At 37.0% G+C, this 19,172-nt stretch overlaps 23 non-coding genes across 23 annotated transcripts; all 23 read right to left on the minus strand.

The window, feature by feature from the left end:
* Positions 1–427: 427 nt before the first annotated feature.
* trnak-uuu (transfer RNA lysine (anticodon UUU)) lies at positions 428–500 on the minus strand. Its single transcript has one exon. It is a non-coding gene; the product is annotated as a tRNA-Lys (tRNA).
* Positions 501–1,016: 516 nt separating this feature from the next.
* Positions 1,017–1,089, minus strand: trnak-uuu (transfer RNA lysine (anticodon UUU)). The gene has a single exon. It is a non-coding gene; the product is annotated as a tRNA-Lys (tRNA).
* A 4,492-nt stretch (positions 1,090–5,581) lies between these two features.
* Positions 5,582–5,654, minus strand: trnak-uuu (transfer RNA lysine (anticodon UUU)). Its single transcript has one exon. It is a non-coding gene; the product is annotated as a tRNA-Lys (tRNA).
* Positions 5,655–6,095: 441 nt separating this feature from the next.
* Positions 6,096–6,168, minus strand: trnak-uuu (transfer RNA lysine (anticodon UUU)). The gene has a single exon. It is a non-coding gene; the product is annotated as a tRNA-Lys (tRNA).
* Positions 6,169–6,620: 452 nt separating this feature from the next.
* trnak-uuu (transfer RNA lysine (anticodon UUU)) lies at positions 6,621–6,693 on the minus strand. Its single transcript has one exon. It is a non-coding gene; the product is annotated as a tRNA-Lys (tRNA).
* A 446-nt stretch (positions 6,694–7,139) lies between these two features.
* Positions 7,140–7,212, minus strand: trnak-uuu (transfer RNA lysine (anticodon UUU)). The gene has a single exon. It is a non-coding gene; the product is annotated as a tRNA-Lys (tRNA).
* Positions 7,213–7,649: 437 nt separating this feature from the next.
* Positions 7,650–7,722, minus strand: trnak-uuu (transfer RNA lysine (anticodon UUU)). Its single transcript has one exon. It is a non-coding gene; the product is annotated as a tRNA-Lys (tRNA).
* A 452-nt stretch (positions 7,723–8,174) lies between these two features.
* trnak-uuu (transfer RNA lysine (anticodon UUU)) lies at positions 8,175–8,247 on the minus strand. The gene has a single exon. It is a non-coding gene; the product is annotated as a tRNA-Lys (tRNA).
* A 445-nt stretch (positions 8,248–8,692) lies between these two features.
* On the minus strand, positions 8,693–8,765 carry trnak-uuu (transfer RNA lysine (anticodon UUU)). Its single transcript has one exon. It is a non-coding gene; the product is annotated as a tRNA-Lys (tRNA).
* A 275-nt stretch (positions 8,766–9,040) lies between these two features.
* trnak-uuu (transfer RNA lysine (anticodon UUU)) lies at positions 9,041–9,113 on the minus strand. Its single transcript has one exon. It is a non-coding gene; the product is annotated as a tRNA-Lys (tRNA).
* Positions 9,114–10,476: 1,363 nt separating this feature from the next.
* On the minus strand, positions 10,477–10,549 carry trnak-uuu (transfer RNA lysine (anticodon UUU)). Its single transcript has one exon. It is a non-coding gene; the product is annotated as a tRNA-Lys (tRNA).
* A 461-nt stretch (positions 10,550–11,010) lies between these two features.
* Positions 11,011–11,083, minus strand: trnak-uuu (transfer RNA lysine (anticodon UUU)). The gene has a single exon. It is a non-coding gene; the product is annotated as a tRNA-Lys (tRNA).
* Positions 11,084–12,115: 1,032 nt separating this feature from the next.
* Positions 12,116–12,188, minus strand: trnak-uuu (transfer RNA lysine (anticodon UUU)). The gene has a single exon. It is a non-coding gene; the product is annotated as a tRNA-Lys (tRNA).
* A 470-nt stretch (positions 12,189–12,658) lies between these two features.
* On the minus strand, positions 12,659–12,731 carry trnak-uuu (transfer RNA lysine (anticodon UUU)). Its single transcript has one exon. It is a non-coding gene; the product is annotated as a tRNA-Lys (tRNA).
* Positions 12,732–13,211: 480 nt separating this feature from the next.
* On the minus strand, positions 13,212–13,284 carry trnak-uuu (transfer RNA lysine (anticodon UUU)). Its single transcript has one exon. It is a non-coding gene; the product is annotated as a tRNA-Lys (tRNA).
* A 472-nt stretch (positions 13,285–13,756) lies between these two features.
* On the minus strand, positions 13,757–13,829 carry trnak-uuu (transfer RNA lysine (anticodon UUU)). The gene has a single exon. It is a non-coding gene; the product is annotated as a tRNA-Lys (tRNA).
* Positions 13,830–14,343: 514 nt separating this feature from the next.
* On the minus strand, positions 14,344–14,416 carry trnak-uuu (transfer RNA lysine (anticodon UUU)). Its single transcript has one exon. It is a non-coding gene; the product is annotated as a tRNA-Lys (tRNA).
* Positions 14,417–15,063: 647 nt separating this feature from the next.
* trnak-uuu (transfer RNA lysine (anticodon UUU)) lies at positions 15,064–15,136 on the minus strand. The gene has a single exon. It is a non-coding gene; the product is annotated as a tRNA-Lys (tRNA).
* A 485-nt stretch (positions 15,137–15,621) lies between these two features.
* On the minus strand, positions 15,622–15,694 carry trnak-uuu (transfer RNA lysine (anticodon UUU)). The gene has a single exon. It is a non-coding gene; the product is annotated as a tRNA-Lys (tRNA).
* A 487-nt stretch (positions 15,695–16,181) lies between these two features.
* trnak-uuu (transfer RNA lysine (anticodon UUU)) lies at positions 16,182–16,254 on the minus strand. Its single transcript has one exon. It is a non-coding gene; the product is annotated as a tRNA-Lys (tRNA).
* A 1,244-nt stretch (positions 16,255–17,498) lies between these two features.
* On the minus strand, positions 17,499–17,571 carry trnak-uuu (transfer RNA lysine (anticodon UUU)). Its single transcript has one exon. It is a non-coding gene; the product is annotated as a tRNA-Lys (tRNA).
* A 445-nt stretch (positions 17,572–18,016) lies between these two features.
* On the minus strand, positions 18,017–18,089 carry trnak-uuu (transfer RNA lysine (anticodon UUU)). Its single transcript has one exon. It is a non-coding gene; the product is annotated as a tRNA-Lys (tRNA).
* An 878-nt stretch (positions 18,090–18,967) lies between these two features.
* Positions 18,968–19,040, minus strand: trnak-uuu (transfer RNA lysine (anticodon UUU)). The gene has a single exon. It is a non-coding gene; the product is annotated as a tRNA-Lys (tRNA).
* Between the last annotated feature and the right edge of the window lie 132 nt (positions 19,041–19,172).

Below are 19,172 nucleotides of genomic sequence, written 5' to 3' on the forward strand. Positions count from 1 at the left end.
TAAAAAAAGAAAAAAAAGAAAAGAAAGAAAGAAAGAAAAAAAGAAAGAAAAAGAAAAAGATAAAGAAAGAAAAAATCAAATAGCTCAACATTCCGGGTCGTCTAGTGGTTAGCATTCGGTGCTCTAAACCTCTGTGGCCTGGTTTGATTCACTTCCAGGGAAGGGTTTTTTTTTTTGCATTTTTTCCAAAATTGGGAAAGGGTAAAAAAGAAAGAAAGAAAGAAAGAAAGAAAGAAAGAAAGAAAGAAAGAAAGAAAGAAAAAGAAAAAGATAAAGAAAGAAAAAATCAAACAGCTCAACATTCCTGGTTGTCTAGTGGTTAGCATTCGGTGCTCTGACCGCTGTGGACTGGTTTGATTCACTTCCAGGGAAGGTTTTTTTTTTGCATTTTCTCCAACAAAGTGGGGAAGGTTAAAAAAAATAGCCTCGCCCAAACAGGGACTTGAACCCTGGACACTCAGATTAAAAGTCTGATGCTCTACCGACTGAGCTATCCGGGCTCATTAAACAAAAATGCTTACTTGGGCAGAAAAAAAGATATACAGAAAGAATAAAAAAAGAAAAAAAAGAAAAGAAAGAAAGAAAGAAAGAAAGAAAGAAAGAAAGAAAAAGAAAGAAAGAAAGAAAGAAAGAAAGAAAGAAAGAAAAAGAAAAAGATAAAGAAAGAAAAAATCAAATAGCTCAACATTCCGGGTCGTCTAGTGGTTAGCATTCGGTGCTCTAACCTCTGTGGCCTGGTTTGATTCAGTTCCAGGGAAGGGTTTTTTTTTTGCATTTTTTCCAAAATTGGGAAAGGGTAAAAAAGAAAGAAAGAAAGAAAGAAAGAAAGAAAGAAAGAAAGAAAAAGAAAAAGAAAAAGATAAAGAAAGAAAAAATCAAACAGCTCAACATTCCTGGTTGTCTAGTGGTTAGCATTCGGTGCTCTGACCGCTGTGGACTGGTTTGATTCACTTCCAGGGAAGGTTTTTTTTTTGCATTTTCTCCAACAAAGTGGGGAATGTTAAAAAAAATAGCCTCGCCCAAACAGGGACTTGAACCCTGGACCCTCAGATTAAAAGTCTGATGCTCTACCGACTGAGCTATCCGGGCTCATTAAATAAAAACGCTTACTTGGGCAGAAAAAAAGATATACAGAAAGAATAAAAAAAGAAAAAAAGAAAAGAAAGAAAGAAAGAAAGAAAGAAAGAAAAAGAAAAAGATAAAGAAAGAAAAAATCAAATAGCTCAACATTCCGGGTCGTCTAGTGGTTAGCATTCATAAGAACATAAGAACATAAGAAAGTTTACAAACGAGAGGAGGCCATTCAGCCCATCTTGCTCGTTTGGTTGTTAGTAGCTTATTGATCCCAGAATCTCATCAAGCAGCTTCTTGAAGGATCCCAGGGTGTCAGCTTCAACAACATTACTGGGGAGTTGGTTCCAGACCCTCACAATTCTCTGTGTAAAAAAGTGCCTCCTATTTTCTGTTCTGAATGCCCCTTTATCTAATCTCCATTTATGACCCCTGGTCCTTTTTTCTTTTTTCAAGTCAAAGAAGTCCCCCGGGTTGACATTGTCTATACCTTTTAGGATTTTGAATGTTTGAATCAGATCGCCGCGTAGTCTTCTTTGTTCAAGACTGAATAGATTCAATTCTTTTAGCCTGTCTGCATACGACATGCCTTTTAAACCTGGGATAATTCTGGTTGCTCTTCTTTGCACTCTTTCTAGAGCAGCAATATCCTTTTTGTAACGAGGTGACCAGAACTGAACACAATATTCTAGGTGAGGTCTTACTAATGCATTGTAGAGTTTTAACATTACTTCCCTTGATTTAAATTCAACACTTCTCACAATATATCCAAGCATCTTGTTAGCCTTTTTTATAGCTTCCCCACATTGTCTAGATGAAGACATTTCTGAGTCAACATAAACTCCTAGGTCTTTTTCATAGTTCCCTTCTTCAATTTCACTATCTCCCATATGATATTTATAATGAACATTTTTATTGCCCGCATGCAATACTTTACACTTTTCTCTATTAAATTTCATTTGCCATGTGTCTGCCCAATTTTGAATGCGGTCTAGATCATTTTGAATGACCTTTGCTGCTTCAACAGTGTCTGCCACTCCTCCTATTTTTGTGTCGTCTGCAAATTTAACGAGTTTGCTTACTATATCAGAGTCTAAATCATTAATGTAGATTAGGAATAGCAGAGGACCTAATACTGATCCCTGTGGTACACCACTGGTTACCTCACTCCATTTCGAGGTTTCTCCTCTAATCAGTACTTTCTGTTTTCTACATGTTAACCACTCCCTAATCCATGTGCATGCATTTCCTTGAATCCCTACTGCGTTCAGTTTGAGAATTAATCTTTTATGCGGGACTTTGTCAAAAGCTTTCTGGAAATCTAAATAGACCATGTCGTATGCTTTGCAGTTGTCCATTTTCAATGTTGCATCCTCAAAAAAGTCAAGTAGGTTAGTTAGACATGATCTCCCTTTCCTAAAACCATGCTGGCTGTCACCCAGGATATTGTTACCATATAGGTAATTTTCCATTTTGGATCTTATTATAGTTTCCATAAGTTTACATATAATAGAAGTCAGGCTTATTGGTCTGTAGTTACCTGGTTCAGTTTTGTCTCCCTTTTTGTGGATCGGTATTACGTTTGCTATTTTCCAGTCTGTCGGTACAACCCCTGTGTCAAGAGACTGTTGCATGATCTTGGTTAGCGGCTTGTAAATAACTTCTTTCATTTCTTTGAGTACTATTGGGAGGATCTCATCTGGCCCAGGGGATTTGTTTATTTTAAGAGCTCCTAGTCCCTTTAACACTTCTGCCTCTGTTATGCTAAAGTTATTTAAAACTGGATAGGAACAGGTCGACATGTGGGGCATGTTGTCCGTGTCCTCCTTTGTAAAAATCTGTGAAAAGTAATCATTTAATATATTTGCTATTTTTTTTTCTTCATCTATGATTTTGCCATTTGTGTCTCTTAGACATTTAACCTCCTCTTTGAATGTTCTCTTGCTGTTATAATATTGGAAAAACATTTTGGAATTGGTTTTAGCCCCCTTAGCAATATTGATTTCTATCTCTCTCTTGGCCTTTCTAACTTCCTTTTTGACTTGTGTTTGCAGTTCCAAGTACTCTTTCTGTGTGCTTTGTTTTTGGTCCCTTTTAAACGCTCTGTAAAGTGCCTTTTTTCGCTGAATATTTTTTTTAATTGATCTATTAAACCATTTTGGCCATTTTGTTTTAGATTTAGATTTGTCTACTTTTGGGATGTAATTGTTTTGTGCCTCTAGTACTACATTTTTAAAAGACAGCCACCCTTTTTCTGTGGATGTTTTCTCTATTTTACTCCAATCTACTTCTGTTAGTCTCCGTTTCATACCTTCATAGTTTGCTTTTCTAAAATTGTAAACCTTAGCTTTAGTCATTACTTTTGGGGTTTTAAAAAATATTTCAAATGAGACCATGTTGTGGTCTGAGTTTGCCAATGGCTCTCTGACCTCTGTTTTAGTTATTCTGTCTTCATTATTTGAAAAGACTAAATCAAGGCATGCCTCCCCTCTAGTCGGTGCCTTGACAAATTGCGTTAGGAAGCAGTCATTTGTCATTTCCACCATTTCAATTTCGTCCGTTGTGCCCCCCATTGGGTTTCCCCATTTTATATGGGGGAAGTTGAAATCCCCCATTAGTATGGCTTCTCCTTTTCTACACGCATTTCTAATGTCATTGTACAACAGATTATTTTGCTCAGCGTCTGAATTTGGCGGTCTATAGCATGCTCCTATTATTATGCCCTTTGAATTTGTGTCCATTATTCTGACCCATATTGATTCTGCATTGTTTTCTTTGTCCTGATTTAACACCTGGGCTTCAAGGCTATTTCTTATGTATAGCGCTACCCCTCCGCCTCTTCTGTCCTGCCTGTCTTTCCTATACAGTGTGTACCCACTGATATTATATTCGTCTCCATCACTCTCAGACAACCAAGTTTCTGTAACACCTATCACATCGTAGTTACTTGTTAGTGCAGTAGCTTCAAGTTCTAACATTTTGTTTCTGAGACTTCTAGCATTAAGATAAATACATTTAATAGTGGTCTTACCTGAGTTGTTGCCCTTGTTTTGATGTAGTCTCCCTTCTGTTTTTTTGTTTTCTCCCCCCTTCCTTTCTAGTTTAAATGCTTCTGTACCGCCTGAAGGATCCTTTCTCCGAGTAGATTGGTTCCCTTTCTGTTTAAGTGCAGTCCGTCCCACCTGTATAGATAGTCCTTGTTGTAGAAAGTGCTCCAATGTTCAAGAAAGGTGAAGCCTTCCTGTGTGCACCACGATTTCAGCCATGCATTTTGATTTTGTATTTCCAGCTGTCCATATGGTCCTTTGCAAGGCGCCGGCAGTATCCCAGAAAATACCACAGTTTTGGTCTTGTCTTTTAATTTCCTTCCTAGCTCTCTGAATTTGTTCTGCAGGGATCTTGGCCTGTCTCTTCCAATGTTGTTTGTACCAATGTGGACGACTACTACCGGGTCATCTCCAGTTCGTTCTAGGAGCCTGTCCACGTTCTCAGTGATGTGCTTGACAGAGGCTCCTGGAAGGCAGCACACTGTTGTAGTAAGGGGGTCCAAACTGCGAACTGAACTTGCTGTGTTTCTCAGTATGGAGTCCCCAACAATCATGACCTCCCTTCTTTTTGCTGGCTGGTCAGCACTGTTTATAGGGTCCTGGGTGTTGTTTCTTTCATTCTCTTGATGTTGGTTTTGGTCATCTAAATGTTGAAGTGGCTCAAATGTGTTGGATGTCTGGATTTCTGGTGGTTGTGTTTGACGAAGTTTCTTTTTTTCCCTGCTTCTGCCTATTTGAACCCAGCTGTTTCGACTCTCTTCCATCTCCCTGGTGGCTTTCAGTCTGCTAGGGGTGCAGACTTCCATGAATTGTGGGTGTGTCAGCTCCTCAAGCTCCTGTTGCTGTCTCATTTCCTCCATCTCCTTTTCTAGCAGGCTTAATCGCTGAAGCAAGTCCTGGATGGTGCGGCACTTTACACAAACTTGGTTGAGCTCTGTTGGGTTTTCTCGGATTTCCCACATCATGCAGTTGTCACAGATTACTGGCTTGAAGACCATTTTTTTGTTTAGTGTAGCTTCTGCAGCTGTCAACCTGCTTTCAAACTGCTTCTAACTGCGCTGTACTTGTCCACGACTGTACTTCTCCCACGATGTCGCTTCCACACGCTGTCGCTAGGAAGACTGCCTGCCTTTTGTATGTTTGTGTTTGTGCTGCGTGCTCCGCTCCTCCCCCGTGTCCCACATTCGGTGCTGTAACCTCTGTGGCCTGGTTTGATTCAGTTCCAGGGAAGGGTTTTTTTTTTTGCATTTTTTCCTAAATTGGGAAAGGGTAAAAAAGAAAGAAAGAAAGAAAGAAAAAGAAAAAGATAAAGAAAGAAAAAATCAAACAGCTCAACATTCCTGGTTGTCTAGTGGTTAGCATTCGGTGCTCTGACCGCTGTGGACTGGTTTGATTCACTTCCAGGGAAGGTTTTTTTTTTGCATTTTCTCCAACAAAGTGGGGAAGGTTAAAAAAAATAGCCTCGCCCAAACAGGGACTTGAACCCTGGACCCTCAGATTAAAAGTCTGATGCTCTACCGACTGAGCTATCCGGGCTCATTAAATAAAAACCCTTACTTGGGCAGAATTAAAGATATACAGAAAGAATAAAAAAAGAAAAAAAGAATAGAAAGAAAGAAAGAAAGAAAGAAAGAAAGAAAGAGATAAAGAAAGAAAAAATCAAATAGCTCAACATTCCGGGTCGTCTAGTGGTTAGCATTCGGTGCTCTAACCTCTGTGGCCTGGTTTGATTCACTTCCAGGGAAGGTTTTATTTTTTGCATTTTTTCCAAAATTGGGAAAGGGTAAAAAAGAAAGAAAGAAAGAAAGAAAAAGAAAAAGATAAAGAAAGAAAAAATCAAACAGCTCAACATTCCTGGTCGTCTAGTGGTTAGCATTCGGTGCTCTGACCGCTGTGGACTGGTTTGATTCACTTCCAGGGAAGGTTTTTTTTTTGCATTTTCTTCAACAAAGTGGGGAAGGTTAAAAAAAATAGCCTCGCCCAAACAGGGACTTGAACCCTGGACACTCAGATTAAAAGTCTGATGCTCTACCGACTGAGCTATCCGGGCTCATTAAACAAAAACGCTTACTTGGGCAGAAAAAAAGATATACAGAAAGAATAAAAAAAGAAAAAAAAGAAAAGAAAGAAAGAAAGAAAGAAAGAAAAAGAAAAAGATAAAGAAAGAAAAAATCAAATAGCTCAACATTCCGGGTCGTCTAGTGGTTAGCATTCGGTGCTCTAACCTCTGTGGCCTGGTTTGATTCACTTCCAGGGAAGGGTTTTTTTTTTGCATTTTTTCCAAAATTGGGAAAGGGTAAAAAAGAAAGAAAGAAAGAAAGAAAGAAAGAAAGAAAAAGAAAAAGATAAAGAAAGAAAAAATCAAACAGCTCAACATTCCTGGTTGTCTAGTGGTTAGCATTCGGTGCTCTGACCGCTGTGGACTGGTTTGATTCACTTCCAGGGAAGGTTTTTTTTTTGCATTTTCTCCAACAAAGTGGGGAAGGTTAAAAAAAATAGCCTCGCCCAAACAGGGACTTGAACCCTGGACCCTCAGATTAAAAGTCTGATGCTCTACCGACTGAGCTATCCGGGCTCATTAAATAAAAATGCTTACTTGGGCAGAAAAAAAGATATACAGAAAGAATAAAAAAAGAAAAAAAAGAAAAGAAAGAAAGAAAGAAAGAAAGAAAGAAAAAGAAAAAGATAAAGAAAGAAAAAATCAAATAGCTCAACATTCCGGGTCGTCTAGTGGTTAGCATTCGGTGCTCTAACCTCTGTGGCCTGGTTTGATTCAGTTCCAGGGAAGGGTTTTTTTTTTTTGCATTTTTTCCAAAATTGGGAAAGGGTAAAAAAGAAAGAAAGAAAGAAAGAAAAAGAAAAAGATAAAGAAAGAAAAAATCAAACAGCTCAACATTCCTGGTCGTCTAGTGGTTAGCATTCGGTGCTCTGACCGCTGTGGACTGGTTTGATTCACTTCCAGGGAAGGTTTTTTTTTGCATTTTCTCCAACAAAGTGGGGAAGGTTAAAAAAAAATAGACTCGCCCAAACAAGGACTTGAACCCTGGACCCTCAGATTAAAAGTCTGATGCTCTACCGACTGAGCTATCCGGGCTCATTAAATAAAAATGCTTACTTGGGCAGAAAAAAAGATATACAGAAAGAATAAAAAAAGAAAAAAAAGAAAGAAAGAAAGAAAGAAAGAAAGAAAGAAAGAGATAAAGAAAGAAAAAATCAAATAGCTCAACATTCCGGGTCGTCTAGTGGTTAGCATTCGGTGCTCTAACCTCTGTGGCCTGGTTTGATTCACTTCCAGGGAAGGTTTTATTTTTTGCATTTTTTCCAAAATTGGGAAAGGGTAAAAAAGAAAGAAAGAAAGAAAGAAAAAGAAAAAGATAAAGAAAGAAAAAATCAAACAGCTCAACATTCCTGGTCGTCTAGTGGTTAGCATTCGGTGCTCTGACCGCTGTGGACTGGTTTGATTCACTTCCAGGGAAGGTTTTTTTTTTGCATTTTCTTCAACAAAGTGGGGAAGGTTAAAAAAAATAGCCTCGCCCAAACAGGGACTTGAACCCTGGACACTCAGATTAAAAGTCTGATGCTCTACCGACTGAGCTATCCGGGCTCATTAAACAAAAACGCTTACTTGGGCAGAAAAAAAGATATACAGAAAGAATAAAAAAAGAAAAAAAAGAAAAGAAAGAAAGAAAGAAAGAAAGAAAAAGAAAAAGATAAAGAAAGAAAAAATCAAATAGCTCAACATTCCGGGTCGTCTAGTGGTTAGCATTCGGTGCTCTAACCTCTGTGGCCTGGTTTGATTCACTTCCAGGGAAGGGTTTTTTTTTTGCATTTTTTCCAAAATTGGGAAAGGGTAAAAAAGAAAGAAAGAAAGAAAGAAAGAAAGAAAGAAAAAGAAAAAGATAAAGAAAGAAAAAATCAAACAGCTCAACATTCCTGGTTGTCTAGTGGTTAGCATTCGGTGCTCTGACCGCTGTGGACTGGTTTGATTCACTTCCAGGGAAGGTTTTTTTTTTGCATTTTCTCCAACAAAGTGGGGAAGGTTAAAAAAAATAGCCTCGCCCAAACAGGGACTTGAACCCTGGACCCTCAGATTAAAAGTCTGATGCTCTACCGACTGAGCTATCCGGGCTCATTAAATAAAAATGCTTACTTGGGCAGAAAAAAAGATATACAGAAAGAATAAAAAAAGAAAAAAAAGAAAAGAAAGAAAGAAAGAAAGAAAGAAAGAAAAAGAAAAAGATAAAGAAAGAAAAAATCAAATAGCTCAACATTCCGGGTCGTCTAGTGGTTAGCATTCGGTGCTCTAACCTCTGTGGCCTGGTTTGATTCAGTTCCAGGGAAGGGGTTTTTTTTTTGCATTTTTTCCAAAATTGGGAAAGGGTAAAAAAGAAAGAAAGAAAGAAAGAAAAAGAAAAAGATAAAGAAAGAAAAAATCAAACAGCTCAACATTCCTGGTCGTCTAGTGGTTAGCATTCGGTGCTCTGACCGCTGTGGACTGGTTTGATTCACTTCCAGGGAAGGTTTTTTTTTGCATTTTCTCCAACAAAGTGGGGAAGGTTAAAAAAAAATAGACTCGCCCAAACAAGGACTTGAACCCTGGACCCTCAGATTAAAAGTCTGATGCTCTACCGACTGAGCTATCCGGGCTCATTAAATAAAAATGCTTACTTGGGCAGAAAAAAAGATATACAGAAAGAATAAAAAAAGAAAAAAAAGAAAGAAAGAAAGAAAGAAAGAAAGAAAGATAGAAAGAAAAAGAAAAAGATAAAGAAAGAAAAAATCAAACAGCTCAACATTCCTGGTTGTCTAGTGGTTAGCATTCGGTGCTCTGACCGCTGTGGACTGGTTTGATTCACTTCCAGGGAAGGTTTTTTTTTTGCATTTTCTCCAACAAAGTGGGGAAGGTTAAAAAAAAATTGCCTCACCCAAACAGGGACTTGAACCCTGGACCCTCAGATTAAAAGTCTGATGCTCTACCGACTGAGCTATCCGGGCTCATTAAATAAAAACGCTTACTTGGGCAGAAAAAAAGATATACAGAAAGAATAAAAAAAGAAAAAAAAGAAAAGAAAGAAAGAAAGAAAGAAAGAAAGAAAGAAAGAAAGAAAAAGAAAAAGATAAAGAAAGAAAAAATCAAATAGCTCAACATTCCGGGTCGTCTAGTGGTTAGCATTCGGTGCTCTAACCTCTGTGGCCTGGTTTGATTCAGTTCCAGGGAAGGGTTTTTTTTTTTGCATTTTTTCCAAAATTGGGAAAGGGTAAAAAAGAAAGAAAGAAAGAAAGAAAAAGAAAAAGATAAAGAAAGAAAAAATCAAACAGCTCAACATTCCTGGTCGTCTAGTGGTTAGCATTCGGTGCTCTGACCGCTGTGGACTGGTTTGATTCACTTCCAGGGAAGGTTTTTTTTTTGCATTTTCTCCAACAAAGTGGGGAAGGTTAAAAAAAAATAGCCTCGCCCAAACAAGGACTTGGACGCTGGACCCTCAGATTAAAAGTCTGATGCTCTACCGACTGAGCTATCCGGGCTCATTAAATAAAAACGCTTACTTGGGCAGAAAAAAAGATATACAGAAAGAATAAAAAAAGAAAAAAAAGAAAAGAAAGAAAGAAAGAAAGAAAGAAAGAAAGAAAGAAAGAAAGAAAAAGAAAAAGATAAAGAAAGAAAAAATCAAACAGCTCAACATTCCTGGTTGTCTAGTGGTTAGCATTCGGTGCTCTGACCGCTGTGGACTGGTTTGATTCACTTCCAGGGAAGGTTTTTTTTTTGCATTTTCTCCAACAAAGTGGGGAAGGTTAAAAAAAATAGCCTCGCCCAAACAGGGACTTGAACCCTGGACCCTCAGATTAAAAGTCTGTTGCTCTACCGACTGAGCTATCCGGGCTCATTAAATAAAAACGCTTACTTGGGCAGAAAAAAAGATATACAGAAAGAATAAAAAAAGAAAAAAAAGAAAAGAAAGAAAGAAAGAAAGAAAGAAAGAAAGAAAAAGAAAAAGATAAAGAAAGAAAAAATCAAATAGCTCAACATTCCGGGTCGTCTAGTGGTTAGCATTCGGTGCTCTAACCTCTGTGGCCTGGTTTGATTCACTTCCAGGGAAGGTTTTATTTTTGCATTTTTTCCAAAATGGGAAAGGTTAAAAAAGAAAGAAAGAAAGAAAGAAAGAAAGAAAGAAAGAAAGAAAGAAAGAAAGAAAGAAAAAGATAAAGAAAGAAAAAATCAAACAGCTCAACATTCCTGGTTGTCTAGTGGTTAGCATTCGGTGCTCTGACCGCTGTGGACTGGTTTGATTCACTTCCAGGGAAGGTTTTTTTTTTGCATTTTCTCCAACAAAGTGGGGAAGGTTAAAAAAAATAGCCTCGCCCAAACAGGGACTTGAACCCTGGACCCTCAGATTAAAAGTCTGATGCTCTACCGACTGAGCTATCCGGGCTCATTAAATAAAAACGCTTACTTGGGCAGAAAAAAAGATATACAGAAAGAATAAAAAAAGAAAAAAAAGAAAAGAAAGAAAGAAAGAAAGAAAGAAAGAAAGAAAAAGAAAAAGATAAAGAAAGAAAAAATCAAATAGCTCAACATTCCGGGTCGTCTAGTGGTTAGCATTCGGTGCTCTAACCTCTGTGGCCTGGTTTGATTCACTTCCAGGGAAGGGTTTTTTTTTTTGCATTTTTTCCAAAATTGGGAAAGGGTAAAAAAGAAAGAAAGAAAGAAAGAAAGAAAGAAAGAAAAAGAAAAAGATAAAGAAAGAAAAAATCAAACAGCTCAACATTCCTGGTTGTCTAGTGGTTAGCATTCGGTGCTCTGACCGCTGTGGACTGGTTTGATTCACTTCCAGGGAAGGTTTTTTTTTTGCATTTTCTCCAACAAAGTGGGGAAGGTTAAAAAAAATAGCCTCGCCCAAACAGGGACTTGAACCCTGGACCCTCAGATTAAAAGTCTGATGCTCTACCGACTGAGCTATCCGGGCTCATTAAATAAAAACGCTTACTTGGGCAGAAAAAAAGATATACAGAAAGAATAAAAAAAGAAAAAAAAGAAAAGAAAGAAAGAAAGAAAGAAAGAAAGAAAAAGAAAAAGATAAAGATAAAGAAAGAAAAAATCAAATAGCTCAACATTCCGGGTCGTCTAGTGGTTAGCATTCGGTGCTCTAACCTCTGTGGCCTGGTTTGATTCAGTTCCAGGGAAGGGTTTTTTTTTTTGCATTTTTTCCAAAATTGGGAAAGGGTAAAAAAGAAAGAAAGAAAGAAAGAAAGAAAGAAAGAAAGAAAGAAAAAGAAAAAGATAAAGAAAGAAAAAATCAAACAGCTCAACATTCCTGGTTGTCTAGTGGTTAGCATTCGGTGCTCTGACCGCTGTGGACTGGTTTGATTCACTTCCAGGGAAGGTTTTTTTTTTGCATTTTCTCCAACAAAGTGGGGAAGGTTAAAAAAAATAGCCTCGCCCAAACAGGGACTTGAACCCTGGACCCTCAGATTAAAAGTCTGATGCTCTACCGACTGAGCTACCGGGCTCATTAAATAAAAACGCTTACTTGGGCAGAAAAAAAGATATACAGAAAGAATAATAAAAGAAAAAAAAGAAAAGAAAGAAAGAAAGAAAGAAAGAAAGAAAGAAAGAAAGAAAGAAAGAAAGAAAAAGAAAAAGATAAAGAAAGAAAAAATCAAATAGCTCAACATTCCGGGTCGTCTAGTGGTTAGCATTCGGTGCTCTAACCTCTGTGGCCTGGTTTGATTCACTTCCAGGGAAGGGTTTTTTTTTTTGCATTTTTTCCAAAATTGGGAAAGGGTAAAAAAGAAAGAAAGAAAGAAAGAAAGAAAGAAAGAAAGAAAGAAAAAGAAAAAGATAAAGAAAGAAAAAATCAAACAGCTCAACATTCCTGGTTGTCTAGTGGTTAGCATTCGGTGCTCTGACCGCTGTGGACTGGTTTGATTCACTTCCAGGGAAGGTTTTTTTTTTGCATTTTCTCCAACAAAGTGGGGGAGGTTAAAAAAAATAGCCTCGCCCAAACAGGGACTTGAACCCTGGACCCTCAGATTAAAAGTCTGATGCTCTACCGACTGAGCTATCCGGGCTCATTAAATAAAAAACGCTTACTTGGGCAGAAAAAAAGATATACAGAAAGAATAAAAAAAGAAAAAAAAGAAAAGAAAGAAAGAAAAAGAAAGAAAGAAAAAGAAAGAAAGAAAAAGAAAAAGATAAAGAAAGAAAAAATCAAATAGCTCAACATTCCGGGTCGTCTAGTGGTTAGCATTCGGTGCTCTAACCTCTGTGGCCTGGTTTGATTCAGTTCCAGGGAAGGGTTTTTTTTTTTGCATTTTTTCCAAAATTGGGAAAGGGTAAAAAAGAAAGAAAGAAAGAAAGAAAGAAAGAAAGAAAAAGAAAAAGATAAAGAAAGAAAAAATCAAACAGCTCAACATTCCTGGTTGTCTAGTGGTTAGCATTCGGTGCTCTGACCGCTGTGGACTGGTTTGATTCACTTCCAGGGAAGGTTTTTTTTTTGCATTTTCTCCAACAAAGTGGGGAAGGTTAAAAAAAATAGCCTCGCCCAAACAGGGACTTGAACCCTGGACCCTCAGATTAAAAGTCTGATGCTCTACCGACTGAGCTATCCGGGCTCATTAAACAAAAACGCTTACTTGGGCAGAAAAAAAGATATACAGAAAGAATAAAAAAAGAAAAAAAAGAAAAGAAAGAAAGAAAAAGAAAGAAAGAAAGAAAGAAAAAGAAAAAGATAAAGAAAGAAAAAATCAAATAGCTCAACATTCCGGGTCGTCTAGTGGTTAGCATTCGGTGCTCTAACCTCTGTGGCCTGGTTTGATTCACTTCCAGGGAAGGGTTTTTTTTTTTGCATTTTTTCCAAAATTGGGAAAGGGTAAAAAAGAAAGAAAGAAAGAAAGAAAGAAAGAAAGAAAGAAAGAAAGAAAGAAAAAGAAAAAGATAAAGAAAGAAAAAATCAAACAGCTCAACATTCCTGGTTGTCTAGTGGTTAGCATTCGGTGCTCTGACCGCTGTGGACTGGTTTGATTCACTTCCAGGGAAGGTTTTTTTTTTTGCATTTTCTCCAACAAAGTGGGGAAGGTTAAAAAAAATAGCCTCGCCCAAACAGGGACTTGAACCCTGGACCCTCAGATTAAAAGTCTGATGTTCTACCGACTGAGCTATCCGGGCTCATTAAATAAAAAACGCTTACTTGGGCAGAAAAAAAGATATACAGAAAGAATAAAAAAAGAAAAAAAAGAAAAGAAAGAAAAAGAAAGAAAGAAAGAAAAAGAAAAAGATAAAGTAAGAAAAAATCAAATAGCTCAACATTCCGGGTCGTCTAGTGGTTAGCATTCGGTGCTCTAACCTCTGTGGCCTGGTTTGATTCAGTTCCAGGGAAGGGTTTTTTTTTTTGCATTTTTTCCAAAATTGGGAAAGGGTAAAAAAGAAAGAAAGAAAGAAAGAAAGAAAGAAAGAAAGAAAGAAAGAAAGAAAAAGAAAAAGATAAAGAAAGAAAAAATCAAACAGCTCAACATTCCTGGTTGTCTAGTGGTTAGCATTCGGTGCTCTGACCGCTGTGGACTGGTTTGATTCACTTCCAGGGAAGGTTTTTTTTTTGCATTTTCTCCAACAAAGTGGGGAAGGTTAAAAAAAATAGCCTCGCCCAAACAGGGACTTGAACCCTGGACCCTCAGATTAAAAGTCTGATGCTCTACCGACTGAGCTATCCGGGCTCATTAAATAAAAACGCTTACTTGGGCAGAAAAAAAGATATACAGAAAGAATAAAAAAAGAAAAAAAAGAAAAGAAAGAAAGAAAAAGAAAGAAAGAAAGAAAGAAAGAAAGAAAGAAAGAAAGAAAGAAAGAAAGAAAGAAAGAAAAAGAAAAAGATAAAGAAAGAAAAAATCAAATAGCTCAACATTCCGGGTCGTCTAGTGGTTAGCATTCGGTGCTCTAACCTCTGTGGCCTGGTTTGATTCACTTCCAGGGAAGGTTTTTTTTTTTGCATTTTTTCCAAAATTGGGAAAGGGTAAAAAAGAAAGAAAGAAAGAAAGAAAGAAAGAAAGAAAGAAAGAAAGAAAAAGAAAAAGATAAAGAAAGAAAAAATCAAACAGCTCAACATTCCTGGTTGTCTAGTGGTTAGCATTCGGTGCTCTGACCGCTGTGGACTGGTTTGATTCACTTCCAGGGAAGGTTTTTTTTTTGCATTTTCTCCAACAAAGTGGGGAAGGTTAAAAAAAATAACCTCGCCCAAACAGGGACTTGAACCCTGGACCCTCAGATTAAAAGTCTGATGCTCTACCGACTGAGCTATCCGGGCTCATTAAATAAAAACGCTTACTTGGGCAGAAAAAAAGATATACAGAAAGAATAAAAAAAGAAAAAAAAGAAAAGAAAGAAAGAAAGAAAGAAAGAAAGAAAAAGAAAAAGATAAAGAAAGAAAAAATCAAATAGCTCAACATTCCGGGTCGTCTAGTGGTTAGCATTCGGTGCTCTAACCTCTGTGGCCTGGTTTGATTCAGTTCCAGGGAAGGGTTTTTTTTTTTGCATTTTTTCCAAAATTGGGAAAGGGTAAAAAAGAAAGAAAGAAAGAAAGAAAAAGAAAAAGATAAAGAAAGAAAAAATCAAATAGCTCAACATTCCGGGTCGTCTAGTGGTTAGCATTCGGTGCTCTAACCTCTGTGGCCTGGTTTGATTCAGTTCCAGGGAAGGGTTTTTTTTTTTGCATTTTTTCCAAAATTGGGAAAGGGTAAAAAAGAAAGAAAGAAAGAAAGAAAGAAAGAAAGAAAGAAAGAAAGAAAAAGAAAAAGATAAAGAAAGAAAAAATCAAACAGCTCAACATTCCTGGTTGTCTAGTGGTTAGCATTCGGTGCTCTGACCGCTGTGGACTGGTTTGATTCACTTCCAGGGAAGGTTTTTTTTTTGCATTTTCTCCAACAAAGTGGGGAAGGTTAAAAAAAATAGCCTCGCCCAAACAGGGACTTGAACCCTGGACCCTCAGATTAAAAGCCTGATGCTCTACCGACTGAGCTATCCGGGCTCATTAAATAAAAACGCTTACTTGGGCAGAAAAAAAGATATACAGAAAGAATAAAAAAAGAAAAAAAAGAAAAGAAAGAAAGAAAGAAAGAAAGAAAGAAAGAAAGAAAGAAAAAGAAAAAGATAAAGAAAGAAAAAATCAAATAGCTCAACATTCCGGGTCGTCTAGTGGTTAGCATTCGGTGCTCTAACCTCTGTGGCCTGGTTTGATTCACTTCCAGGGAAGGGGTTTTTTTTTTGCATTTTTTCCAAAATTGGGAAAGGGTAAAAAAGAAAGAAAGAAAGAAAGAAAGAAAGAAAGAAAGAAAGAAAGAAAGAAAAAGAAAAAGATAAAGAAAGAAAAAATCAAACAGCTCAACATTCCTGGTTGTCTAGTGGTTAGCATTCGGTGCTCTGACCGCTGTGGACTGGTTTGATTCACTTCCAGGGAAGGTTTTTTTTTTGCATTTTCTCCAACAAAGTGGGGAAGGTTAAAAAAAATAGCCTCGCCCAAACAGGGACTTGAACCCTGGACCCTCAGATTAAAAGCCTGATGCTCTACCGACTGAGCTATCCGGGCTCATTAAATAAAAACGCTTACTTGGGCAGAAAAAAAGATATACAGAAAGAATAAAAAAAGAAAAAAAAGAAAAGAAAGAAAGAAAGAAAGAAAGAAAGAAAGAAAAAGAAAAAGATAAAGAAAGAAAAAATCAAATAGCTCAACATTCCGGGTCGTCTAGTGGTTAGCATTCGGTGTTCTAACCTCTGTGGCCTGGTTTGATTCAGTTCCAGGGAAGGGTTTTTTTTTTTGCATTTTTTCCAAAATTGGGAAAGGGTAAAAAAGAAAGAAAGAAAGAAAGAAAGAAAGAAAGAAAGAAAGAAAGAAAGAAAGAAAAAGAAAAAGAAAAAGATAAAGAAAGAAAAAATCAAACAGCTCAACATTCCTGGTTGTCTAGTGGTTAGCATTCGGTGCTCTGACCGCTGTGGACTGGTTTGATTCACTTCCAGGGAAGGTTTTTTTTTTGCATTTTCTCCAACAAAGTGGGGAAGGTTAAAAAAAATAGCCTCGCCCAAACAGGGACTTGAACCCTGGACCCTCAGATTAAAAGTCTGATGCTCTACCGACTGAGCTATCCGGGCTCATTAAATAAAAACGCTTACTTGGGCAGAAAAAAAGATATACAGAAAGAATAAAAAAAGAAAAAAAAGAAAAGAAAGAAAGAAAGAAAGAAAGAAAGAAAGAAAGAAAGAAAGAAAGAAAAAGAAAAAGATAAAGAAAGAAAAAATCAAATAGCTCAACATTCCGGGTCGTCTAGTGGTTAGCATTCGGTGCTCTAACCTCTGTGGCCTGGTTTGATTCAGTTCCAGGGAAGGGTTTTTTTTTTTGCATTTTTTCCAAAATTGGGAAAGGGTAAAAAAGAAAGAAAGAAAGAAAGAAAGAAAGAAAGAAAGAAAGAAAGAAAGAAAGAAAGAAAAAGAAAAAGATAAAGAAAGAAAAAATCAAACAGCTCAATATTCCTGGTTGTCTAGTGGTTAGCATTCGGTGCTCTGACCGCTGTGGACTGGTTTGATTCACTTCCAGGGAAGGGTTTTTTTTTTTGCTTTTTTTCCAAAATTGGGAAAGGGTAAAAAAGAAAGAAAGAAAGAAAGAAAGAAAGAAAGAAAGAAAAAGAAAAAGATAAAGAAAGAAAAAATCAAACAGCTCAACATTCCTGGTTGTCTAGTGGTTAGCATTCGGTGCTCTGACCGCTGTGGACTGGTTTGATTCACTTCCAGGGAAGGTTTTTTTTTTGCATTTTCTCCAACAAAGTGGGGAAGGTTAAAAAAAATAGCCTCGCCCAAACAGGGACATGAACCCTGGACCCTCAGATTAAAAGCCTGATGCTCTACCGACTGAGCTATCCGGGCTCATTAAATAAAAACGCTTACTTGGGCAGAAAAAAAGATATACAGAAAGAATAAAAAAAGAAAAAAAAGAAAAGAAAGAAAGAAAGAAAGAAAGAAAGAAAGAAAAAGAAAAAGATAAAGAAAGAAAAAATCAAATAGCTCAACATTCCGGGTCGTCTAGTGGTTAGCATTCGGTGCTCTAACCTCTGTGGCCTGGTTTGATTCAGTTCCAGGGAAGGGTTTTTTTTTTTGCATTTTTTCCAAAATTGGGAAAGGGTAAAAAAGAAAGAAAGAAAGAAAGAAAGAAAGAAAGAAAGAAAGAAAGAAAGAAAGAAAAAGATAAAGAAAGAAAAAATCAAACAGCTCAACATTCCTGGTTGTCTAGTGGTTAGCATTCGGTGCTCTGACCGCTGTGGACTGGTTTGATTCACTTCCAGGGAAGGTTTTTTTTTTGCATTTTCTCCAACAAAGTGGGGAAGGTTAAAAAAAAATAGCCTCGTCCAAACAGGGACTTGAACCCTGGACCCTCAGATTAAAAATCTGATGCTCTACCGACTGAGCTATCCGGGCTCATTAAATAAAAATGCTTCCTTGGGCAGAAAAAAAGATATACAGAAAGAATAAAAAAAGAAAAAAAAGAAAAAGAAAGAAAGAAAGAAAGAAAGAAAGAAAAAGAAAAAGATAAAGAAAGAAAAAATCAAATAGCTCAACATTCCGGGTCGTCTAGTGGTTAGCATTCGGTGCTCTAACCTCTGTGGCCTGGTTTGATTCACTTCCAGGGAAGGTTTTTTTTTTTGCATTTTTTCCAAAATTGGGAAAGGGTAAAAAAGAAAGAAAGAAAGAAAGAAAAAGAAAAAGATAAAGAAAGAAAAAATCAAACAGCTCAACATTCCTGGTCGTCTAGTGGTTAGCATTCGGTGCTCTGACCGCTGTGGACTGGTTTGATTCACTTCCAGGGAAGGTTTTTTTTTTGCATTTTCTCCAACAAAGTGGGGAAGGTTAAAAAAAATAGCCTCGCCCAAACAGGGACTTGAACCCTGGACACTCAGATTAAAAATCTGATGCTCTACCGACTGAGCTATCCGGGCTCATTAAACAAAAACGCTTACTTGGGCAGAAAAAAAGATATACAGAAAGAATAAAAAAAGAAAAAAAAGAAAAGAAAGAAAGAAAGAAAGAAAGAAAGAAAGAAAGAAAGAAAAAGAAAAAGATAAAGAAAGAAAAAATCAAATAGCTCAACATTCCGGGTCGTCTAGTGGTTAGCATTCGGTGCTCTAACCTCTGTGGCCTGGTTTGATTCACTTCCAGGGAAGGGGTTTTTTTTTTGCATTTTTTCCAAAATTGGGAAAGGGTAAAAAAGAAAGAAAGAAAGAAAGAAAGAAAGAAAGAAAGAAAGAAAAAGAAAAAGATAAAGAAAGAAAAAATCAAACAGCTCAACATTCCTGGTTGTCTAGTGGTTAGCATTCGGTGCTCTGACCGCTGTGGACTGGTTTGATTCACTTCCAGGGAAGGGTTTTTTTTTTTGCTTTTTTTCCAAAATTGGGAAAGGGTAAAAAAGAAAGAAAGAAAGAAAGAAAGAAAGAAAGAAAAAGAAAAAGATAAAGAAAGAAAAAATCAAACAGCTCAACATTCCTGGTTGTCTAGTGGTTAGCATTCGGTGCTCTGACCGCTGTGGACTGGTTTGATTCACTTCCAGGGAAGGTTTTTTTTTTTGCATTTTTTCCAAAATTGGGAAAGGGTAAAAAAGAAAGAAAGAAAGAAAGAAAGAAAGAAAGAAAGAAAGAAAGAAAGAAAAAGAAAAAGAAAAAGATAAAGAAAGAAAAAATCAAACAGCTCAACATTCCTGGTTGTCTAGTGGTTAGCATTCGGTGCTCTGACCGCTGTGGACTGGTTTGATTCACTTCCAGGGAAGGTTTTTTTTTTGCATTTTCTCCAACAAAGTGGGGAAGGTTAAAAAAAATAGCCTCGCCCAAACAGGGACTTGAACCCTGGACCCTCAGATTAAAAGTCTGATGCTCTACCGACTGAGCTATCCGGGCTCATTAAATAAAAACGCTTACTTGGGCAGAAAAAAAGATATACAGAAAGAATAAAAAAAGAAAAAAAAGAAAAGAAAGAAAGAAAGAAAGAAAGAAAGAAAGAAAGAAAGAAAGAAAAAGAAAAAGATAAAG

This window comes from Acipenser ruthenus, chromosome 23 (assembly GCF_902713425.1).
Source record: "Acipenser ruthenus chromosome 23, fAciRut3.2 maternal haplotype, whole genome shotgun sequence".
NCBI classification, from domain to species: Eukaryota; Metazoa; Chordata; class Actinopteri; order Acipenseriformes; family Acipenseridae; genus Acipenser; species Acipenser ruthenus.